At 42.6% G+C, this 24,964-nt stretch overlaps 1 protein-coding gene across 14 annotated transcripts in view; it reads right to left on the bottom strand.

Moving 5' to 3' along the window:
- The window catches only part of ANKFN1 (ankyrin repeat and fibronectin type III domain containing 1), a 288,349-nt gene that overhangs the window by 244,712 nt on the left and 18,673 nt on the right, over positions 1–24,964 (bottom strand). Inside the window, exon 1 of one of the 14 annotated variants that reach the window (XM_072940151.1) lies at positions 3,455–3,495. The exons of the other annotated variants lie outside the window; for them this stretch is intronic. The gene's annotated coding sequence lies outside the window, so the exon portion shown is untranslated. Of the gene's footprint in view, positions 1–3,454; positions 3,496–24,964 lie in introns of those variants that run through there. 14 annotated transcript variants of the gene reach the window in all.

Genomic DNA, 24,964 nt, shown 5'->3' with positions numbered 1-24,964 from the left:
TTTGAAGAAACAGTGGCTGAAAACTTCCTTAATTAAGGGAAGGAAACAAACATCCAGGTCTCAGGACCCCAGAGAGTTTCAGATAAGATGAACCCAAAGAGACACACACCAAGGCAAACTATATTTAGAATGTTAAAAGTTAAGGATAAAAAAAAAAGTTAAGGATAAAGAGAGAATCCTAAAAGCACTATGAGAAAAACAACTTGTTGTGTACAAGGGAAATCCTACAAGATTTTTCAACAGAAATGCTACAGGCCAGAAGGGAATGGTATAACATATTCAAAGTGCTGAAAGGAAAAAAAACTTCCAACCAAGAATTCTCTGCCCCAGAGAGAAGCAAGATGGTGGAGTAGAAGGATGATTATAGCTCACCCTCTCCCACAAATACACCAAAACTCACATCTACGGACCCATTCAGCCAACCAGAGCACCTGCTGTACTCCAACAGAACATCGCTTTCTTCGAAAGACAAAGACACCAAAAATCTGGTAGGAGAAAAGGATAAAAGAAAGAAGAAAAAGCAAAACAGTGTGGGACCAATCCCACGGGGAGGGAGAGGCAAAGGAGGACTGGCGCTCGCTGGCTGGGTCTCCCCTCTCCAATGGAGAGGCCAGTGGGATGGAGGGGGAGCTGGCCCGAGGCTCAGATCTGCCCTGAGCACCCCGTGACTGACAGAACTGACTTAAACAGGCACAAAGGGCCCCCATGACACCCAGCCCGAGACGTGAGCTGGCAGCTAGGAGCCGGGACAGGCTGCCAGAGCCGGGTGGAAGACTGGAGCGGCTGCACTGAGGCAGCCCGAGGGGACTGCAGGGGGATGCACGCTGTGGCTGGGAGGGGATACGGAGCAGAACAACCTCGGTCCCCCATAAATTGCGAAAAAAGCAAAGCAACACAGCTGGTGTGCCCTGGGGGGAGAGGGGGCCGTAGCCTTTGTCTCCTCAGACCTGTGCCACCATTACTGGTGCTTCTCATGAGAAGAGAGGCGGGGCACAGCCACAGCCGCCATCTCCTCCTGTGTGCAGAGCCGGGGCAGGGGCGGGGCCTAGTCCTGAATCTGCATGGGGTGGGAGGTGCTCCACAACCTCCTAGGCAGGACTGAGACTTGTTTACAGCCCAAGGCAGATAGGATCTTTCTTCCCTGGCACCTCAGAGAACTTGCATGGCCAAGACAAACAAGAAGCTGAGATTTGGCATGGAGCAGGGGCAGGGCCATTCCGTGGTATTCCCTGAGCCCACCTTCGGAGTGCTGACCTGAGACGGAGTGGGCAGCTGCACAGAGCAGCAGAACGACTGGTGCTGGGAGAGGGTGGGTGGCCACCACCCTTTCTGGCAGGAACGCAGCACCTGACCATGGTCCTGGGAGGGGGTGCAATCTGCCCACTTGCCTCCCCCCCCCACCCCGAGTGCAGCATCTGACTGTGGCATCGGGAGGGGGTGTGACCCGTCTGCCCACCGGGTAAGAGCTCAGCACCTGACCAAGTGCTGGGAGGGGGCGCAATCTGCTGGGCCGACAGCCACTGGGAGCAGCACAGACAAGGGCACCAACAGAGGGCCTCTGGAAACAGCAAGCTGAGTTTGCAAAACAGGGCGAAGACACAAAGACCTCTTGATAAAATCATTAAGAGCACACTGTCCCCAGGAGAACTAGATAACTGATACTCCTTAAGCCACAGTGCCAGAGAGATATGAGCCATATGAAGAAGCAGAGGAACCACTCCCAATTAAAAGATCAAGAGGAATCCCCTGAAAGCACGATCAAGGAAATAGACACTGATGGCCTACTAGATCAAGATTTCAAAAAAGAAGTGATCAAAGTACTGAAAGAACTAAAAGAAATAGTGTTTAGAGATATAAAATATGTCAAAAATGAAACAGAAGCTATAAAGAAGAACCAAGTAGCATTAGTAAACTCATTTGCTGAGATGAGAGCTGACCTAAAGGCTGTACAAAGCAGGCTAGATAATGCAGAGGAACGAATAAGTGACCTAGAATACAGGACAACAGAAAGCACCCAATCAGAACAGCTGAGAGAAAAACAAATAAAAAACAATGAAAACAATATAAGGGATCTATGGGATAATCTAAAGTGTGCCAGTCTACACATAATAGGGGTTCCAGAAGGGGAAGAAAGAACAAAGGGGATTGAAAAGGTATTTGAAGAAATCATGACTGAAAACTTCCCAAACCTAAAGAATCAGATATCCAAGTACAGGAGGCTCAGAGGGTCCCAAACAGGAAGAACTCAAACAGACCCACACCAAGACATATCATAATCAAGATGGCCAGAGCCAAGGATAAAGAAATGATCCTAAAGGCAGCAAGAGAAAAACAAAGAGTGAGTTACAAGGGAACCCCCATAAGGCTCTCAGCGGATTTCTCTACACAAACACTACAGGCTGGAAGGAAGTGGCAAGATATATTCAAAGTCCTGAATGAAAAAAAGATGCAGCCTAGGATACTCTATCCAGCAAGGGTATTCTTTAGAATAGAAGGAGAGATAAAGAACTTCACAGACAAGCAAAAACTAAAAGAGTTTAGCAACACTAAACCCATGCTAAAAGAAATATTGAAAGGTCTACTCTAAATGGAAAAAAAGCAGGATGCTACACAAAATGAGAAACTCATAACTGGAAAGGAGATAACTGCCATGAATTACAAAAAGAATAAACACAAAATTGTAAAAGAAGACATCTAAATCATTAAGAGTGGAAGAGGGAAGCAAGGAAAGCAATTGTGGAAAACAGTATGGCGATTCCTCAAAAGACTAGGAATAGACTTACCATATGACCCAGGAATCCCACTCCTGGGCATATATCCAGAGGGAACCCTACTTCAAAATGATACCTGCACCCCAATGTTCATAGCAGCACTATTTACAATAGCCAAGACATGGAAACAGCCTAAATGTCCATCAACAGATGACTGAATAAAGCAGCTGTGGCATATTTATATGATGGAATACTATTCAGCCACAAAAACCGACAACATAATGCCATTTGCAGCAACATGGATGTTCCTGGAGAATATCACTCTAAGTGAAGTAAGCCAGAAAGAGAAAGAAAAATACCATATGAGATCACTCATATGTGGAATCTAAAAAAAAAAAAAAAAAAAAAAAAAAAACCAACAAAAACCCCATAAATACAAAACAGAAACAGACTCATAGACATAGAATACAAACTTGTGGTTGCCAAGGGGGCAGGGGGTGGGAAGGGACAGACTGGGATTTTAAAATGCAGAACAGATAAACAAGATTATACTGTATAGCACAGGGAAATATATACAAGATATTGTGGTAGCTCATAGTGAAAAAAAAATGTGACAATGAATGTATATATGTTCATGTATAACTGAAAAATTGTGCTCTACACTAGAATTTGACACAACATTGTAAAATGACTATTACTCAAAAAAAAAATGTAAAAAACAAAAAAAGAAGAAGAGCACTTACCAAGCATGTTCCTGGGTCCTCTACAAAATAATGCAAGCAGACCCCTGAAAAGGACAAATATGATCTAACTCAAGAAAATAGCCATGAAGACACCATGAAAAGTAAACCATCATTGAACAGATAAATGTATGATTACACTGCAGCTAAATGTTTTACAGTGATAAGTATTTTCTATAAAAATGTACCACCATGAAAAAAAAAAAAAAGAATTCTCTGCCCAGCAAGGTTATCAACCAGAATGTAAGGAGTGATCAAGAATTTCTCAAGTAAGCAAAGGCTAAAAGAGTTCATCACCACTAAATTGACCCTACAAGAACTGTTAAAGGGATTTCTTTAAGCTGAAATGAAATAGCACTAAGTAATAATAAGAAAACAGACAAAAGAAAGCATTTCACTGGAAAAAGTAAATATATAATAAAGGTAGTGGAGCAGTCACTTATAAAGCAAGCACAAATAGAAGACAAAAGTAGTAAAATTAACTAAAATTACAATACTTAGTTAAATAATGCATAATATAAACTGAGGTAAAATATGTCTGAATAGACTGATTACTAGTGAGGAGATTAAAACAGAAATTAAAAATCTCCAAACAAACAAAAGCTCAAGACCAGACATCTTCACTGCTGAATTCTACAAAACAGTCAAAGAAGATTATAATACCTATCCTACTCAAAGTCTTCCAAAAACTGAATAAGAAGCAGCCCTTCCAAACACATTTTACAAGGCCAGGATGACTCTGATACCAAAACCAGACAAGGACACCACACACACACACAGACACATACACATGCACACATTATGGGATACTATCCTTGATGAACACAGATTGAAAAACCCTCAACAAAACATTAGCAAACCAAATATAAAAATACATTAAAAGGATCATACAACATGATCAAGTGGGATTTATTCTAGGGATGGAGGGTTGCTCAACATGAGACATCACATTAACAGAATGAAGGATACAATTCATATGATCATTTCAAAAGATGCAGAAAAAGCATTTGACAAAATTTAATATCCCTTTATGATAAAAACTCTTCACAAAGCTGGCATAAAGGGAACATACCTCAATATAATAAAGGCCACCAGTTAACATCATACTCAGTGGTGAAAGCTGAAAGCTTTTCCTCTAAGACCGGGAACAGGACAAGGATACCCACTCTCACCACTCCTATTCAACAGAGTATTGGAAGTCCTAGACACAGCAATTAGGCAAGAAAAAGAAATAATAGGTATCCAACTTAGAAAGGAAAAAGTAAAAGTATCACTATTTGCAGATATGGTATGGTACAGTATGGTACAGTATGTACGGTATGGTAAGGTATGGTACGGTATACAGAAAACTCTAAAGACTTAACAAAAAAATTGTTAGAGCCAATAAATTTAGTGAAGTCAGAGGCTACAAAATCAATATACACAAATCTGTGGTTTCTATACACTAATAATGAACTATCAGAAAGAGAGATTAAGAAAATAATCACATTTACAACTACATCAAAAAGAATAAAAAACCTAGGAATAAATTCAACCAAGGAAGTGAAAGACCTGTACATTGAAAACTAAGATAATAATGAGAGAAACTGAAGACACAAATATAATGGAAATATACTTTATGTTCATGGATTGGAAAAGTTAATATTGTTAAAATGTTCACACTACACAAAACAATTTATAGATTCAATTCAATCCCTATAAAAATTCCAATGTCATATTTCACAGAATTAGAACAAAAAATTCTAAATTTTTTATGGAACCACAAAAGATTCCCAAAGAGCCAAGATAATTTTGAGAAAGAAGAATGAAGCTGGAGGTATCATGCTGCCTGACTTCAAACTATACTACAAAGCTATAGTAATCAAAACAGCATGATACTGACACAAAAACAAGTGCAGAGATCAATGGAACAGAACTGACAACCCAGAAATAAATCCACACATATGGACAATTAATTTGTGACAAAGAAGCAAAGAATATACAATGGAGAAAGTCTCTTCAGTAAATGGTGTTGGGAAAACTGGACAGCCACATACAAAAGAATAAAATTAGACCACCATCTTATACTGTACACAAAAATTAACTCAAAATGAAAATAATACCTGAAACTATAAAACTCCTAGAAGAAAACATAGGCATTAATCTCATTGACATCAGTCTTAGCAATGTTTTCTGGGGATCTGATTCCAGAGGCAATGGAAACAAAATGAAAAATAAACAAATGGGGCTACATCAAACTAAACATCTTCTGCACAGCAAAAGAAACCATCATCAAAATGAAAAGGCAGCCTACTGAATGGAAGAAGATATCTGCACTACATATATCTGATAAGGTGTTAATATCCAAAACATATAAAGTACTCAAATAACTCAACAATAAAAAACCAAATAGCTTGATTAAAAATGGGCAGAGGATCTTCATTTTTCTGAAGAAGACATATAGACAGCCAACAGGCATATGAAAAGATGTTCAGTATCACTAATCATTGGGGAAATGAAAATGAAAATCAAAACCAGGAGGCATCTCACTCCTGTTAGAATGGTTATTTTTGAAAAGGCAAGAAATAACAAATGTTAGAGAGGATGTGGAGAAAAGAGAACCCTTGTACACTGTTGCTGGGGCTGTAAATGGGTGTAGCCACTATGGAAAACAGTATGGAGATTCCATATGACTTAGCTATTTCACTTCTGGATACTTAGTCTAAGAACACAAAAACACTAATACAAAAAATATGCACCCCTATGTTCACTGCAGCATTACTTACAATATTCAAGATATGAAAACAACCTAAATATCCATCAATAGATGAATGAATAAAGAAGATGTGATATATACACAATGGACTACTACTCAGCCATAAAAAGGATGAAATCCTGCCATCTACAACAACACAGATAGACTTTGAGGGTATTATGCTAAGTGAAATGAGTCAGATGGAGAAAGACAAATATTGTATGATTTCACTCATTTGTGGAATCTTTAAAAAAAAAAAAAAGAACAAACAGAATCAAACAAAAACAACTCATCCGGTTAGTAGTTACCAGAGGGGAAGGTGGGCTGGTGGGTGGGCAAAATGAGTGAAGGGGGTCAGCCGTACAGTGATGGATGATAACTAGATTTGTGGTGGTGATCACTTTGTTCAGATTCTCTGCCCATTTTTTAATCAGGCAAATTAAAATGCTACACACCTGAAACTTATATAATTTTAAAAAAAGATTTCCTTGGCTAAGTTGTGCCTATCTTGCATTCTAAACCAATAGCAAATTTTGTGTCCCATTTTACTCACTCATACTCTTTGCCAAATATTTTTGACTCTCTACCTTCTTGGCATATAAAGGATTGCCTTCCCAGTTCCTTTGTGGATGGATGAGGTCATATGACTAGTGGTTGTTAGGGGCAAAAGTAAAGATCAAGAAGTCACTTCCTTGCCAGCTCATTTAATTGCCCAGACAAGTCTCCCGAGGTCTTTTTTCTGCCCTCTGGTAGGGCAACCAGCAAGGTTCAAGATGGTGGCCATTCCATCAGCCTGGGTCCCCAAGTGACTGATAAGCAAAGTCCCCAATGACTGTGATATGCACGTAGGGTGATAAAGTCCCATTGAGCCAAGCCCTGTGTCAGCTGCTGATGGAGACAAAGAATCCCACAGTGCTTGTCCTCAAGGAGTCTTCACTTTAGTTGCAGTGATAGGATATAAAAAGTCAAAAGATATATAAAAGGAGTTATTTTCAGATAGAAAATAGCTCAGGTCAACAGTAGAAGAGATGTCACAAGGTCAGGTATAACTGCAAGGCAAATGAGGGCCAGGCGGTAGGAAGGGAAAGGAGAGGCAGCCAGGCAGGGAAGATTATCTGAGGAGAAATCTGCACTGGGTGGGAGTTTAACTGTGGGCTGAAGCATTTATACAAGTAGTCCTTCGGGTAGGAAAAAGGAGGTGCACAACAGTAAATCAGTGAGAAAGTGCATGTTTTAGGAGATAGTAAACCAGCTTTCAGGAGATATTAAACCAAGGGTTGTTTAAAAAGTATTAAGCTGGCCTGCAAAAGCCAAGCATTATAAGTGCATTAGTTCATTAATTAATTCAACAAATATTTGTTAGGTATCTACTATCCACTCATCAGACGAAACGGATGAGAAAATCCCCATTCACATGGCAGATGCATCTTGGTGGAATTGAGTGCATTGCCAGGCGAAGGGTTCGGGTTCTACTCGTTAGGAGGCAGGGGAGTCTTTGAAGGTTATGAAGTGGAGAGTGACCTGGGGAGGCAGTATTGAGGGCAAAGAAGTTGAGCACAATGTGGTGGGTAGCTTAGAGACTGGCTTCAGAGAACAAAGTCCTGGTGTTTGAGGGTGAGTACTGAGGGCCTAGACCTGGTCTGGGGCAATCCAAGACTTTACAATGACTTCACCAAACACACACACACACACACAAATTTGACAACCACTTCTACAGATGAAGAAACCAAGGAGGCAGGAGAGTGCTATGATTTGCCCATGGTCAAAGAGCCGATTCAATGAAAGAGCCAGAATTAGGTTCAGGCTCTCCTGCCTCCACTCCAGTGCTTGTGGCTCTTTCTATTAACAAAAGGAAAGTGACAGATTTACTTATCTTCTGGATTAAGAAAAAATTTCAGTTCTGAAAATTTAGAAAAGCAATTGCACTTCTCTCTTTTTCCCTGGATAGTTTGGTACTGAGTAGAACCACACACCTGTTTATTCCTCTGTTGAAGATTCAGAACCTTTTATAGTCCATGTGTTCCAGTAGTGCTCAATAAACAAATAAATGTGATGATCTGCTTGCCCTTATTTTAAAAATTCATTGAACGAACATACATTAAATGCCTAGGATATGTCGGCCACTAGTAGGTTCTGGGGATATTAAGTACCATGGAAACATATAATTTTAGCAGGATATTAAAGATATGGTAATAGATCTATATACATATGTGCACTGAACTGTGGGATCACAGAGATGAAACTGGTTTAACTGGCCTTGCAATTGGAACTGGTACTAGGATTGCCTGATTTACCATGTAAAAACACAAGGTACCCAGTTAAATCGTAAGTGTGTCCCAAAAGTTGCATGGGACATACTTATACTAAGACATACTTGTTGTATATCTAAAGTTCAAGTTTAATTGGGAATCTTATATTTCATCTGGCCACCTTACCTCGTGCAGCTGGGCTGACTAGAAGATGAAGTTCCAGGGGTCAATGTGGGAAAGTTACCAAGACACCAAGAGACGCTGGAACTCATTAAGGAGAGTCTAGTGAAAATGCCAGGAAAAGTCAGGATATTTGGGGCAGGGGTGGGGGAAGCTGGGGAGAGGGGGACATCAAAGTTGGGGGATCAAAACTGAGTTTGTGATTTCACATTGTTCTGGAAGTTCAAGCCAATATAATGAGAACCAGAACAGAAATGAGGACTATGACCTTTACTTATTGGAAAAGAAAAAAAAAATCACTATTTTCAGAAAATATCTCCTTAAAAAACCCATGAGAATCAGCCGAAAAAATATTGGAATAGAGAAGAGTTCAGTAAGGTCATTAAGTATGAAGTAAACAGTAAAAAGTCAGTAGCTTTCTTTTGTAAGAGCAACAGCCAGCTAGAAAATATAACGAAAAAAGACTGCCATTTGGAATGCCATCAAAAATATAAAATAACTATAATAAACCACACAACCATCAAATGTGCTATACTTACATAAAAAACAAGTTTAACACTATCTCAGAGACATAAAAGGAGATGAAAAGATGCGGAGTCATGCCACATTCCTAGACAAGAAGACCAAATGCTGTAAAGATGGAAATTTTCTCAAAATTGATCTTTCAGGATTAATGCAACCGTAACCAAGATCTCTGGAGGATATATACTGGACATCAAAAATGGTCCCAACATTTACCCAGAAGTACAAACTACTAAGAACAGAGAGAGAAATTCCAGAGAAGGTATTAACGAAGGAGTAGTTAAACCTACGTGATGGGAAAAACATTCCAAAAGCTCCCCGCCTTCCATCACAATTGTGTTTGGGAAGGAGGAGCAGGGAAGACAGCGGGATGGGGCTGGAGCCCAGGAACAGACCTTGGTGTCTGAAACACTACCTTACAAGACATGAGGGAAAACAGGTCAGAGGGGACAGGCAGGATCACTCAAGAAAAACAACTAGAGAGCTGGGTATCTATTTGGGGAAAAAAAATTTTTTTTTTCAATCTCATAGGAAACACTCCAGGTGCATTAAAGAGTTAAATGTGAAAATTAAGCCAAACAGAAGAACGTAAGGGCAAACGTGTATCTGATCTTTGGGCTTAAATTATTTTCTGCGTGGTTTAAAGGACTTGGAGTGATGTAAATCCAGCCAATCAGAAGACTTCGGGGTTGGAGTCCTTTGCAGAGTGTTTGCTAAATGCAGAGGAAGGCATGCCCGGAGGCTAGTTAATTAGAAGACCATTGGAATAATCCCAGCTAGAGACCCCAGGAGTCCAGCTGAAGCCTGGCAGTAGGTAAAAGGAGCAGAAGAAGGGTATGGAAACTAACAGCAGCCTCCCTCGGAATCTGCTGTGTGCACTGTGTGTCTGGACACAAAGGACTACATGGAAGATCTCTTGGTCAGATGGCTTGTAAAAGGGCAGTTTTTAAAGTAAAACCTATTTTTATTATTCCCACATACAAGACCTCCCCAGAATTCAGGTCTTTTAAACCCCATGCCTCGCATAATCAAATTCAGTGTTTCCCACTTTCTGTGTTTTCTTTTCTCAGCCCCTGGAAATATGATACAACTAAGTTCACTGTGATCGATAAAATATTGTACAGTGTGCATGGAACCAGATATGTCTGTGTTTTTATAAATGCACGTGAGAGAGGGACAGGGGTGGGACAGAACAATGTGGCTTGTTCGTGCTTTTTCATATAGATAGGCTGGACGAAACAGCAGGATCTGTCATAAAATGAAACCTAATATTCAAAAATAAGATCACAGTCTTTGCATGTTTAAATGGTTTTCCTGGGAGACAAATCTTCTTTCATTTGAGCAAATACACACAAGTGTCTTTTATGGAGCACGAGGAGACACCCAGCAGGAAAGCTGTGTCAGGGAAGTGAGAACGGCTGGCCGACGGCTTCCATGATTTCTAGCAACACAGTTCCAATCACTCCGACCCGCCTGCAACAGGATTTTGAGGTGTCAGGTGAGAAAGGGGAATCTGTATGATGCAGTCTGCATGACCCTGCTGATTGGCCACAACTTCTTCCGAAAGTATTTACTATCCGATTAGGTATCAGTACAGCTCTGGTGGCTCAAAATGAAAAAGGGTGTCAGAGTTTCCATTTCAGGATTGAAAGGCGTTAGGTCCAGTCCAGCTAGATCTGACTTTGGTTAACCTTGAAGGTCCCACGCTTTCCCCCCTAGTACAACTCCTCAGCTGAGCCCATGGAGGAAATACTCAATCTGTACATTCACATGTTTCCCAAATGGAGTCAGAATTATAAATTTCGGATGTCCTATGCAATGCCGTCTTTTTAAGTCAAGCATCCACTTCAGAATTTTATTCTTATTTTTTATTGAAGTATAGTCGATTTACAATGTCGCATCAGTTTTAAGCATATAGAAAAGTGGTTCAATTATACATATACAATATATTCTTTTTTGGATTCTTTCCCATTATAGGCTATTACAAGATATTGAATATAGTTCCCTGTGCTATACAGATCTTTGATGTTTATCTATTTTATATATGGTAGTGTGTATGCAAACTAATTCTTTTTTTTAAACTTTTGTTGTTGTTGTTGTTGTTTTGGAGGGGAGGGGAGGTAATTAGGCTTTATTTATTCATTTATTTATGGAGGTACTGGGGACTGAACCCAGGACCTCATGCATGCTAAGCAGGCACTGTACCACTGAGCTATACCCTCCCCCCAAGAATCCACTTTTATTTTAATAAAAGGTAGTGTTAAAATATCGAGGGAGGAACTAACTAAGATCTACATGTATGTAGGTACTATTGCTAGGCAGTGCCCAAGCATTTTTGTTTCTTCTCTTTATTTTAGTAAGGTATGCATGGAAACATCCATCAACAGAGATACGCCCTGTTACTGAACAGAAGCTGAAAAGCTGCAGGCACTCACAGAGTAAGGAGGGTGATATTCTGAGTGAGTCAATGTCTCTTAGGCTGGCTGCTGTCATAAACCCTGTAGTCTACTTGATGGAGAGAAGGAAATGGGCTCAGCATTACTATGCTTTTTGCTCTGAATGTAGGGGCATCTGCTTCCTTCTGTGTCCTGGGTTTTCATACAGAGCCAGCTGTTTAAATAAAGATTGGGTGTCTGACAGGCGGGAGAGGGCTGCAGGTAGCGATGCAATCGGAATGAGTTAATTAGATTCAGGCTGGAAAGAGGAGGCAGGAGGAACCGAGTTCGCTTCTGGTACAATTAATATGTAAAATAAAACCCTCTAAAATACACTCACTCCACCAACACTGATCAAGGGCTTATCTGCAGGAGCTAGGTAAATCCTCGAATAGACAGAGATGAACGAGACACAGCCTTTCAGGAGCACAGAGGGAGAAAAGATGCTTCCCGGACCCCAAGTCAGTTTTTAACATTCAAAGCGGTAAGTACTGTATTTGTGTCGTGTTCAAAGCGGAACGACACACAGCTTCCTGTTAGGGCCGAGGGAGACACTCATCTTGATGGAAGAGTTTGGAGGCCCAAGGAATACTGGCACTCAGGGTGAGCTGTTGAAACGTGTTGATTAAATTATTCTTCCTTATACAAAGGGAGAGGCTAAGAGATGCAACTCGTGTGCCTGCTTTGAAGCTTCTAAGCTGTCTCTCCCCTACACCTATCATTGTGAAATGCCTTCAGCTGTCTGCAGGATGCTTATTAACAGAGAACAGAAATAGATGGGGAAGGACGGCTAGTTTATACTGCTGAGCTTTATCATTCAATGAATATGGACCAGAAGTCAAAAATTCAGCCTCAAATTTTGCTGTTCCTTGCTGTGGTTGGCTGAATAATGGCTCACCAAAGATTTCCAGGCTCTAATCCCTGGAACCTAGGAATATGTTACATGGTAAAAGGGACTTTGCAGATGTGATTAAGAAAAGGATTTGTGAGATGGCAAGATTATGGTGGATATGTAGGTGGGCCCAAGGTAATCACAAGGGTCCTCAGAGGAGGGAGGCAGGAGGATATAGTAGAAGATGTGATAATGGAAGCAAGACGATGGAGTCATGTAAGGAAGGGGCCACGAGCCAAGGAATGCAGGTGCCTTTAAAAGCTGAAAAGGGCAAGCCCCCAGAAGGAACATAGCCCTGCTGACATCTTGATTTCAGACTTCTGCCCTCCAGAATGGCAAGAGAACTACTTTGTGTTAAGTCACTGATTTTGTGATGATTTGTGACAGCTGCACTAGGACGCTAATACACCAGGCTCCTCATTAATGCAGGTTTCAAAAGGCACCGTAACGTACGTTAGATTCACATGGTTTTCAGTGACACCTTCAGGAAGTAGGACACCATATATTAGTTCCTCATTTCGTACGTGTATCTTCTGGGGACACACAATTAGCTTGTGTCAGAAGTGGGCTGTATGAGACCTTAGTTCTGTGCTTTTCTCCTGGTGTAGACTGTTTCTCTGATGTCTGGGGAACCAGATGATAAGTCCATTTCCTGCATCAAATATTTTTCTTCTACACAAAGTGACCTTAGAGATTTTCACTCAAATTTATACCGCTGCTCCCGTTTGTCACAGTGGACATGATGGATGAAGTGTTCTGAAGTCGGAACACTGTTGGAAGCACTGACTGACTAAGTAAATCACTTAACTTTTCCTGAACTGTAAAATGGGATAATAACACACATCACTCTGGACTTGCTGCTCTGTTGAGGATCAAACTTGATAATACATGTGAAAGGGCTTTATAAATTCTATAATGCCATTCAGATGTGAGGAATTATTTTTATATGCTCGAGAAGGCTGGCACAGCCCCTCTCCCAGGTGACTAAAAAGCATGTGTGATTTTATTTGCGCCAATAATTTTATTCTTATTAGTACTTGTTCAGTATACTACATGAGTATGCACAATGCACAAAGCATTTATTCTTCTGGCTACAGTAACTACACCCCTCTCCCTCCGAACTCACCCTTATAAAAACAAATAAGCCTCATAAAACAAAACAAAAGCGTAAAAGGGGGATGGCGGGTGGCATCACTCATGAGAACTCTGTGTCATCGAAAACACTCACCTGTCACTTTGCAAATGAGCTGCCTTTGAGAGTGGACAGCTCTGTTCACCAAACAACTCCCAAAACACACGATCTATTGCTCTTTCTTTTTCTCTTTTTTTTTTTCACTTTAATTTTTAACGTGATTTCCTAACCCTCCACTTCAAGAGGTAAATACAATTCTGGCAGAGTCTTGGTCTAATTTAGTTTATTAGGGCTTTTACTACAAGTTTTTAAGCACTCGCTGATTTTCAAAAACATATTAAAATGGCCATGGCCAATCTCGTAGATTGGTACAAGTCCACATTTCCCAAATGACTTAATAGTCTGCAGCCTGTGCCAGACACAGAATGATTTCACCATTCTCTTTCCCACAACCTAAAGGCTGGACATTGTTTTTTAACTCTGTGGTGGGAGAAAGCAGTTTGCTACACTGGTCTCCTCCCTAGAATTCCCTCCTATGAGTTTTATAGGTTCCACTGTCCTGGAGGGCACATTAAGTCCCCAAAGAATCTCTCTGTAGGCTATTTCTGGGATGACCAGCCTTGCCCTGGCCTGTTTCTGGAAGGTGCAGCTCCTAGGAATTTTTCCAAAGTTTGGTATTTGGGGTAGGGGAACTGGAAAAGCTATGGCAAAGTAATTAAAACTGAGATCTAAGGCTCTAAATCTTGTCTCTTTTCTCTTTCTCCATATCTTTTTCTATTGCCAATGCCAAGTTCAGCAAACGTTTCCATAGAGCAAATAAATCAATGGCTAAATATTTGAGCACCTCCACCCCAATGTTCATAGCAGCACTATTTACAACAGCCAAGACATGGCAACAACCTAAATGTCCATTGACAGATGAATGAATAAAGAAAGTGTGGTATAGAAATACAGTGGAATACTACTCAGCCATAAAAAAGCACGAAATAATGCCATTTGCAGCAACATGGATCGACCTAAAGATTATCATAGTAAGTGAAATAAGTCAGACAGTGAAAAACAAATATCATATGATATCACTTATATGTGGTATCTAAAAAAAGATACAAATTTTATTTACAAACCAAAAATAGACTCTTGGACATAGAAAAGAAATTATGGTTACCACAGGAAAAAGGACAAAGGAGGGATAGATTAGGAGTTTGGGATTAATGGATACACACTACTATATATAAAACAGATAAACAATAAGGACCTACTCTACAGCACAGGGAACTATATTCAATTTCTTGTAATAACATATAATGGAAAAGAATCCAAAAAGAAAAAATATGTATGTATGTATATGTAGAACTGAATCACTTTGCTGTACACCTGAAACTAACACTATAAATCAACTACACTTCAATAAAAATAAATTTTAAATAAATAAATAAATAAATAAATAAATAAATAAATAAATAAATAAATAAATATTTGAACACCTTCTACTGCCCAGCCCTGTGCTGAAAACTGGATTATAGAACTTACAATCTAGTGGATGGAAATCACATCAATATATATGGACCATATAACACCCTGGGGTGACACTTGAGATTAGCATTTTGGTCAAGTTCCAAGGTGGTACAAAGGAGACATAGTTAACTGCATGGTCAGATGGAGGAAAACAAAGATGGCTGACTCTGCAAGAGGACAAATTCACCAATGAAACTCTGCTATACAAACACTGTGCCTGAGATTAGGTGCAGGTTGCTATTTTATTTGCATCTGGATGCCCCTGCACAGCTCAGAGAGCGATTGTTTGCCTGACCTCCTGTAGAAGCAGCACGGCCCTTTGATGTCCTGGAGCAGGGTTCTGGGTTGCATTCTGTTACAAGTAGTGAACTCCTCTGGAATAAGTCACCTCCTTGCTAAACTGAACCGAAGGACGCAAGATCGGCCAACCTCTCAGGGCTGAGCTTGAGATCAAATGCGGTCGTGAGGACTGTTTTATATGAAAATGTGTATGAAAACTTCTAAAATGACACTGAAACACAAAGGAATAAGTGTGTCTATCACCCAAGTAATTGTAGCTACAAATATAAGAGTGGTTTTGAATACCAGAATCAAAGTTACTCTTTATGTTCTTTCTACCTAATATATATATATATATATATATATTATATAACTTTGAGGAAAATATATATATATATATGGATGCATGTAAATTCATATACATACATTGTATATACAGAGGCATACAAACTCATACATACACATATGTGACATATACATACATACCCTTACGCATATGTAATGTTTGTTGGTTCTAAAAAGAGGAAAAAAACCATGGGGAAGAAGCAAGCAGCAGCCAGCCTGAGCACTCAGAGTTTCACTGACAAGTCTGCAGCCGTAAGGGATGGTTAGGAATTCATCTTCAGAAACCAAATTGCTTGAGCTACCTCCTTTTTGCTGTGTCATCCTGGATCAGTCACTTCGCCACCCTCCCCAAACCTCCACTTCATCATCTGTGGAACATGACAGTGCCATCCTCATCGGATTGTTGCAAAGATGAAAGATACAAATGGCATATAAAGTGCTTGCTAAAGGTTTGGTACCCAGTAAGTGTTCAGTAACTCATAGGGATTGCTATTATTATGGAAATTGCTCTTTTTTTTTTTAAACTTTGAGGAAAATCTTCTGATTTCAGAGACCAGGATACATAAAGAATACTAAAAAGGTGTAGGAATGGGCTCTAAAACTTCCCAGATAAAAAGGCATTCATGTAGAAAGGATGAAAATTCTTTGTTATGTTATGCTATAGACATGTTATCAACGTTATACAGAATTAGCATTCTTTTTCTAATAATAACAAAAAGGACCCCTCATTCCCTAGACTAAAATAGCCAACTAGACTCTGGGGAAAGGCATATATTATGTTAGCAAATTGGAATAGAAACTCCTTTGAAAGCTGCTCAAGAAAGAGCCCTTAATGTTCTGTATATGATGTAGGGCAACCTGTTTTGTAGTTAATGAACCTAGAAGCAAAGGCCAGTGGTGTGGCTTAAAGAGCAGGGCTGGTTCCCCGATGCTACAGGGTGAATTAGCATCAAGTCCTCTGTCTCGAAACTTCCAATAAAGAACCGATTATATAAGGCATTAAGCCTCTCTCTAATTACAGCTATAAATATAAATAATCAAGTCGTTTTGAGTACTCCAATCAATTTCACTGTGTATGCGTTGCCATGCTATATATTTAGCTGTTGACTTTTAACTTGAAGACATAAGCAGCTGGTGAAAAATATCCTTAGAACACTAATTATGTTGTCAGGGGGGATACCAATAAGTGTGGCGTGTGGAAGAGTTCGTGAGGCTGAAAAGAGTATAGCTGTTTTACCAACTAAAACACTATATACTATGATTTCATTTCATAAATTAGATGCAAAATACTTTTCTCTGGCTATTTTCAAAAGTGTCATCTCTATAATAAAGTTCTCTTTAAGTGCTCTGTTGCATGTGCAGGCCCAGGGCTCAGAGAGAGCCTTCCACCCCGAACCACAGAGTTTGCACATTTGGGTTACAGGAAGAGACAAGGTTGGGATGACAGGAGATTTTGAATCCCTTACCACAAGCACAGATGGGCCAGAGAAAAGCTCACACACCTCCTCACAACAGTACAAGAATGGCAGCCCGGCTAAAGTCGGCTCAACTTACATCTCAGAGACAGGAAGTGACCCCAACCCCTGAGAAAAATGGGGTCCAACAGATGATCAGAGTGACCATCCTTCCTCTCCTGGGGAAGGACCAAAAAGGTGCAGAAAGAGGCCCAAAGGGTTCCCATCAACACTCCACGTATGAGGAAAGGAATGGAAAGCTACACAGGCCCCATTCTTCACTTCCTCCTCCGTGAACCTAGGGTTCTCCTTGTTGTTGTGCTTTAAAATTTATTCATAGACAACTGTTCAGTCACAATAGTTCAAAGAAATACTTAGTGAACGCCTTCTCTGGCCAGGCAGTAAGCAACGGGGTGCACACAGTCTCTGGGTTGTCATATGATGGTGTGCACATGGGTGCTTCCAGAACTGAAGTCAGGCTAAGGGAAGTGGCTTTTATCTCCAGCTTCAGGGGAGGAAGGAAGGAATGTTTTATTCAGCTTAGTAAATCTCTACTCAGCCTGGGGCTCTGAACTGGGTATCTAACAAATGTCATTTCCTTTATTCTGCTGCGAATCCCCGTGTGGGGAGGTGGTTTGATTTTACAGACGAAGCAACTGAGATTCATACTGATTAAGAGACTTTCCTAAGATCACACAGCTTGCCAGAAGTGGGGCAGGTTAAAATCGAAATCTCAGGCTGCCTTCCTCCTGCACGTTCAGCCCTTCGGGTCTCTGTGTTCCCGGCTGGTCTAGTGGCCGAAGAGCCAAAGCTCATTTTATTATCTCTGCAAATGGATCTTGTCCCCACTTTTGCCTCTTTTCTTTCTTGCCACTTTTGAAGACGTGTTCTCTTCTTCAGGTTGTCAGGACCACCGGGCACAGCATTTCAAAGGAGGCCAGGGACTCCTCAGCCCATACCCAGGAGTAGGGGTGACTTGGCTGAAGTCTAGCCTGTTGCTTCTGGTTAAGGACACACAAAGGCAGTTTGCTTTCTACTCTCCTGTGTTACCAGGAAGTCTTTTTTGTCTTCTCATTTCCTTAGCCTAGAGTTTCCTAAAGTATGCTTAAGGGGCACTTATGATCAAGGAACCTATATTCAAATAAGTTTAGGAGATGTTACATGTGACACCCCCCATTATAATCTCAATATTCATCAGCATATAAAAGGCTCTGAGAAGTTCTGCAGCAGAACTCAAATAAAACACATTCTCTTTCTTCAACCCATGCCTTTTGAGGAAACCATTTTGCCCTCGGGAATGCCTTTGCCACCTACTCTGAGGATAAAAACCCTACTTAACCTTTAAGGTTGAGTTTTAAAAATATATAGTTCCCCAGCCTTACCCTCAGCAAGACTGATTTAGGAGAAGCCCAGAGAATTTAAGCAGCTTTTAAAGTACAGATTGGAAGCAACTTCTCAATAATTTTCAACTAGCAACCCCTGAATGAACGGAGCCTCTGAGCTGGGTCTAGGTTAGCACTCTCATCAAGAATCCAGGGACTAAAAGGGGTTCACACCAGCAAAATTAGATTATATTGTCAATTATTTATACTGACACCTTTACATACACCGTGATCCACTCTGTGTGGTATTTTACAGTTTTGAAGTTCTGCTGGTTCTTTTGGTGCCCTCAACAACTACATGGTATCTGAAGCAGCCTCAGTGGGCAGACTGACGGGTGAGACGGTCCTGGGGCTCATCAGAATTTTGCCCAGGTCCATTTTACCCAAGTCTGTATCTTTTCCTTTGAATATGCCTATAACCTTTTAGGCTCTTCTAACTTGGTTACAACAAAGTAGGTGAGCTCCTGTAGGGGAAAGGTGAATGACGTCCTGTTCCTTCCTTCCCCAAGAGACCAGTTATCAACCAATATTAAGAGATGGTTACATTAACATACAGTCAAAATTTGTAAGTAGGAATTTCTTGAGTAGTTATTTTATGTTTACAATCAATTCTATTGTGAAGTGATAATGAAATCCCAACTAAATCCTGAACCGACCTGGAAAATACTGCCTTGGAGGTAACTTAAATATTAATTATGTACTGCAAAAACTCCCAGCAGCTTATAAAAACAAAACCAAAACCTGTGCTGGTAGCTATGGTAAAATTAGGAGTTTAGGCAGTTCAAAAAGTATCACTGGAGAAAATAACATTTTCACGTTGTTGCAAACACCATGAACTGTAGCCTATAAAAGGCATGTGCTTTCTTAAATGAATGTCATATTGGCGTTTTATCTTGTGAGAGTTTCTGATTGCAGCAAGTAAGTCCAGACAGGACGCTGGGGTCGCCCACTGTGGCCGTGAGCACTAGCCCAAAAGAGACACATGAATTGTAGGCGGATTATGAGAAACACCCCCGGCAATCTTTTTCCAGGGTAGATGGGCCAGGAATCTCCACTTCCTCCTGGCTGTTGCTTCTAGGAGTCAAGCCCAAGGTGAGATCGTTTTCCACATCACACATACCCATCATGAAAACAGGGGAGTCATTCCAACGCTGGGAGCACAAAGCCCCAGCTGCACTGTGGGGCAGCGGCAGCAGAGGGGCATGTGGTGGCCCATGGCCACACACTCTGACGTGGGTCCCATGTTCAGCGAGGTCACGGAGCTTTGGCCCAGGTCTGTGGTTGGATGGGGACCTCGTTAGGAAAACCAATCCGAACTGTTAGGTGGGATTCGTCACGGCCAGTCAGCCATTCACGCTGCCAGTCAGTCTGGAATGATGCTGTCTTTCACCAAGGAGAGAAGGTCGGATGGGTCATTTCACCTGGGGACCTGGAGGGAAATACGTGTTCTTCTACAGTCAAAGAGGACAGGGGTGGCCTGAGCTCCTGGAAACTCCAATCTTGCCTTCTTGGAATTACCTGGCTTGCTTGTTTTGCTCAAGGGGCAGTAGGGTTGCGGTGGTATTATTTAGGGGAATATCATGTGTTCGGACCCAGGCAGGAGGCAGTGTGTCCTGAGAGAACCCATACTTCAAATGATAGGATGAATCTTTCCTCCTACCATAGATAATAACAGCTGAGCCACTAACCTTACAAAACTGTAAGACATGAGTTTGAGTCTAGATCTTTCCAGCTCTATCCCCCGGCTCTGTACTTTGCAGGAGATCCCCTACTCTCGCTTCAGAGAAGCGTTTTTCTGCCTAGGAGGCAGGTGATCTAGCTCAAGGCTTCATTCGCATTTAAGTCTTGAGAAAGTGCTTTGGGTACTTTGGCCAAGCTCTCCCTCTCATCCCTGTCAGCTGGTGTCTTCTGAGGGCCAACGATGTTCAAAAGATGGGATGAAGCCCAGACTTGACACAGGGAGCACAAGGAATGGCGAAGACATTTGGCTTTGCTATAAATGGAGTTCTCTTAACTCCTTGTACACGCTGAACGGGTTCCAACATATAACAAACACTCCGGTCTCATGCATTCCCAAGCGCATATCCATCAAATCCAAACTTTAAACTTGAGTAAATAGATCTGTCTTACAAAGTCCAAGGTATTTATTACCGGGATCACCCACTTCAGGAATTTAAACAATGTTCAGACCAAGGGAAAATTTCTAACCGGGGGTTTAAACTCCATTTCCCCTCTCTGCAGCTGGCGAGCAGAGCCTGGCATTGAAGCAAGTGAACCAGGCAAGCCCCACTCCTCCTTCCCTCAGTCTCAGACTCCCCGGTCTCTTTAACCCCTCCTGGCCCAACCACATGGATTTGCATCACTGACCCCCAAATGTGGTGGGTGGGTCGGTGCCAAGCTGGTTGGCGCCCCCCAGGGGACTCACAGCAGGGTGGAAAGAGCAAACCCCCAACCCCCCGCCAACCCTGTCACATCACACTCTGCAAAGTCAAATAAATAGATTTAAATGAGAAGATCATAAAGAGGTGTTTTCTTGTCTCTCCTCCTGCCTCCACACCCCTCCCCCCAGCACACACACTATCTAATAATAGGCTATTAATTCCAGCCATTTCAGACTGTCTGAAGTCTGGTGTGTAAACTGTGGCTGCATCAATCAGAGTTGTGTGTCTAGTTATTTCAAGCATTCCCTGTTGGCATAAAGAAAGGCTGGTTTGTCCGCCCCAGCCCCACTGCCCCTGAGATCTCCACTGATTGATAACTGAATGCATGAGCTGGAAACCTCTACGGCTGGGGCAGCCGGAGCCCGGTCGCTGAGTGATCAGAGGACGGAGGGAGAGGCTGGGGTTCCTGTTGGTCGGGAGGGCGGGGAAAGGTGGAGATGGACGGTGACAGGGAGTTTCACCCTGGAAAGTAGGTGGGTTCTGGGCTTCGCCGTCTGACTCTCGCCTACCTGGCTGGCTCTGACTTTGTGAGCTGAGGTGCCTGTCCCTGGTGATGAGCACAAGCACTGTGCAGTGTGTGCAGGGGGTCCCCAAACACTCAACCCACCACCGCAAGCACCAAAGTCAGAGGCGTGACCTTCCTGCCACCACGGGGCTTTGGCAGAAAATGTACACGTTCCAATAGCTGCGAGGGTGGCAGTGTCTTAACTCCCAACAAGTTATATCCAGGGTGGTTTTTTTCCTTCCCTCCTCGTAAAATAATCTTAATTGACTAGAGCTCAAAGTTCCTATCCTGTCATATTTTAGGCACCTTTTCCAGACTAAAAATGACAATGAAAAATTATGGAACTCATATTTTGATATCTTGCTCTGTGTAGCTAAAATCCAGCAGGCATCAGGATTTTTTTTCTTAGAGAATAGCAGTAGGAAGTGGTCTGGGTCTAAAAATTGGAAAATACTCATTTCATCCAAAATGGATACAGATTTTCTTTCTCATTATTTTTCACCTCGAAAGCTGGGTGAGAGTAGTCAGGGCACAAGAGGAGAAATAACGGCACAGATCAACTCCTTTCATTTAATAAAAAAAACATAAAGAAGGTCCGTTTAAGCTTATGTGCTGTATAGACTCATCTGACCTGAGTAAAACCCAGCCCTGCCACCACCTGCTAACTCCCCAGGGTTAAGCCCAGCTTTCAAACATGGACACTCAGTCTGGGGAGGGGAGAGGGGAGAGGGGAGGAGGAGTGACTGAGGAGATCAATCTTGGCTCATCCTTGCTAATGAATAGATGTGAGGGGGTAGGCAGGGGTCTGAGTGTCCCTGGAGGCTTCTTTGGGCAAAATCCAAGCAAGGAGCTGCAGGTCTTGTGCTCTAATTACAGGACCCTTAACAGGACTGAACAGCTGATCCACACGGCAGAAGGCAACCATGGATCACCGGAGATGACGGTAAGAACGGGCAGAGGCTGTCCCAAGGGCACAGAGGGGCTCTCGAGGAGGGATGCAAATAATTGCATCAGGTCGAGCCCAAGAGTCCTCAAGCAATTCACTAGAAAGGTCACTCACTCCGGAGGTCTGGAAGCCAAACTCACCCTTGCCTCCCCCCTCTAATCCAGCTGTCCCAGAATGTGATCATCCTGTACGCGTGCTGGGGATTCCAAGCGGCACTGGCTCCAGTGTTCCCTAGCTGAGCTGCCCGAGGCTCTGTGGACAAGAGTCACTGGGGGGTCGAGGGGGCACACAAGCCTTTGAAGGACGGCTGGCAAAAGACTGCTGCCCTGTGGGATTCTGGCTTCCTGGCCAGCCCAGGACATGGACAAGAGAGGACAAAGAGACTACAGCCTCTGGAAAAAGACTGCAGTCTCTCCCTTTCCAGCTATACCACCCACAGTGTCAGCCTGACCCCAGGATTCTTGGACAGCAACAATCACACCGGGTGGCACAGCGAGCACAGAGGAACTTGGCAGGTGCACAGACAGACAGTGGCTCCCCTGCTCCTCCCGGGACTCAGATGTGCAAGGGAAAAGAGGGTGGGCTCTACCATGACAAAAGGGGAGCGCATTCAGGGCACATCGTGGAACACAGCCAGGTCATTAACATTGGGGATCAGGATCTCTGCAGCCGATCTCAGAAGTCTGTATTTCTAGGTTTCTTGGGTGATTCTTGTATCTTCAGTCACTCACCAAATGTTGATTAAGCACCTTTCCTGTGCTGGACATTGCTCGAGCTGCTGGAGGTACAGCAGTAAGGAAAACAGACACAAATCCTTGCCCTCTGGGATCTACATTCTGGCGGGGGGGGGGGAGACAGTGAGGTGTATGGTAAATTGGAAAGTGATGCGTTCTCTGGGGGAATACAAAAGAGGAGGAAGTATGGATATCTGTGCAGCACAAAACGGGGCAGTAGGAAGGTTAAGGAAAGCATCGCAGACAAGGTGAGAGTCGAGCAGAAGTCTGAAGGCGGTGAGGAAGTGAACCACACCGATATCTGGGGGAAATACATTCTCTGCAGAGGGAGCAGCGGGAGCAGAGGTGGAAGGCAGGAAGGGGCATGAGTGGCAACCAGGTGGCAACATGGCAGAGCCCAGGGACCCCGGGAGGGTCACAGGTGAGAACCAGAGGGAGCGCAGGGCCAGATTCACAGGCACCTGACGTCTGAGGACACCATTCTAAAACTGGGATTCTTCAAGCTAGTTGATAAAACACTAATTCTCAGCCTGTCCTTGTAAAGAATCCAGCTTCAGTGATTTTCTTTGGGGTCAGAGAGAGATCAAGGGAAACTGGTGGGATAAGTTGACCAACGTTTGGACTTGGCTCTGGGTTAGACGCTGGTTATGTGAACCCTGTGGGGCAGCTCCTGCCCTTTAGAGCCTTTATCTTGGTGCCAGTGACTGAAAACTAACCACACAGCGCAGAGCCTGCTGGGAGCTACATGCGTGGTGCTGATGGCAGATGCTGTAAGCGCCCTGAGGACTGGCTAGGCCCTCCCTCTTGGTCGACCTGCTTACGGACAACTTCCTGACCAGAAGTACCAGGTGGCATGTAGTGTCTCCAGGACTGCATGAGACAGGCCAGCTGAGAAAGTGCTCCCTCCCCCACTCGCCAGAGCCCAGAGGGACGCGCCCAGCCAATCAGCTTGTCCTAGCAAACCGGCTCCTGACCCAGGGCTCAGCTGGGCTCTGGACTCTTGAGTTGGCACCTGCCATGTCCTGCCCACAGATTCTCACTGCCACTTCTTAGCATGGACCTCGGAGGCTTCCAGGGTCCTGTTTCTTGTACCAGTCTGAGTGTGTCACTGGTTTGCTGGTCCTGAATCTACTGCATACATTTCTTCCCACCATTTGGCCTGATAACTAAGAATCAGGTAAGTGAAACGTGGGGGAAAGACGCTGCTTACTATCAAGGATGCAGATGAAAGAATATGCATGGGTTTTCAAGGGAATGAGGAAGATGCCATCCTCCTCAAAGTTAAAAAGTTAGTAAAGGAATGGTTTTTTTTGCCTATTGTGAAGGATCCATTCTCTCAAATCAGATAGACCTGGCTTTGAAACCCAGTTCTGCTGTGTTTAGGTGTCTGATTGGAGGCCAAGAGTCACCTAATCACAAAGAAGATGTGGTATAGAAACATAATGGAATACTACTCAGTCATGAAAAAGGATGAAAGAATGCCATCTGCAGCAACATGGATGGACCTAGAGATTATCATATGAAATGAAGTAAATCAGACAGAGAAAGACAAATATCATGTGATGTTTCTCATATGTGGAATCTTAAAAAAAATACAAATTTTACTTACAAACCAGAAATAGACTCACGGCCATAGAAAATAAACTGTGATTACCGGGGGGGTGGGCGAGGAGGGGGATAGATTAGGAGTTTGGGATTAACAGGTACACACTGCTATATATAAAATAGATAAACAAGAAGGACCTACTACATGGCACAGGGAACTATA

Source organism: Vicugna pacos, chromosome 16 (assembly GCF_048564905.1).
Source record: "Vicugna pacos chromosome 16, VicPac4, whole genome shotgun sequence".
NCBI lineage: Eukaryota > Metazoa > Chordata > Mammalia > Artiodactyla > Camelidae > Vicugna > Vicugna pacos.
The sequence above is the reverse complement of the archived record's forward strand: the minus strand, read 5'-3'. Positions and strand labels throughout refer to the sequence as shown.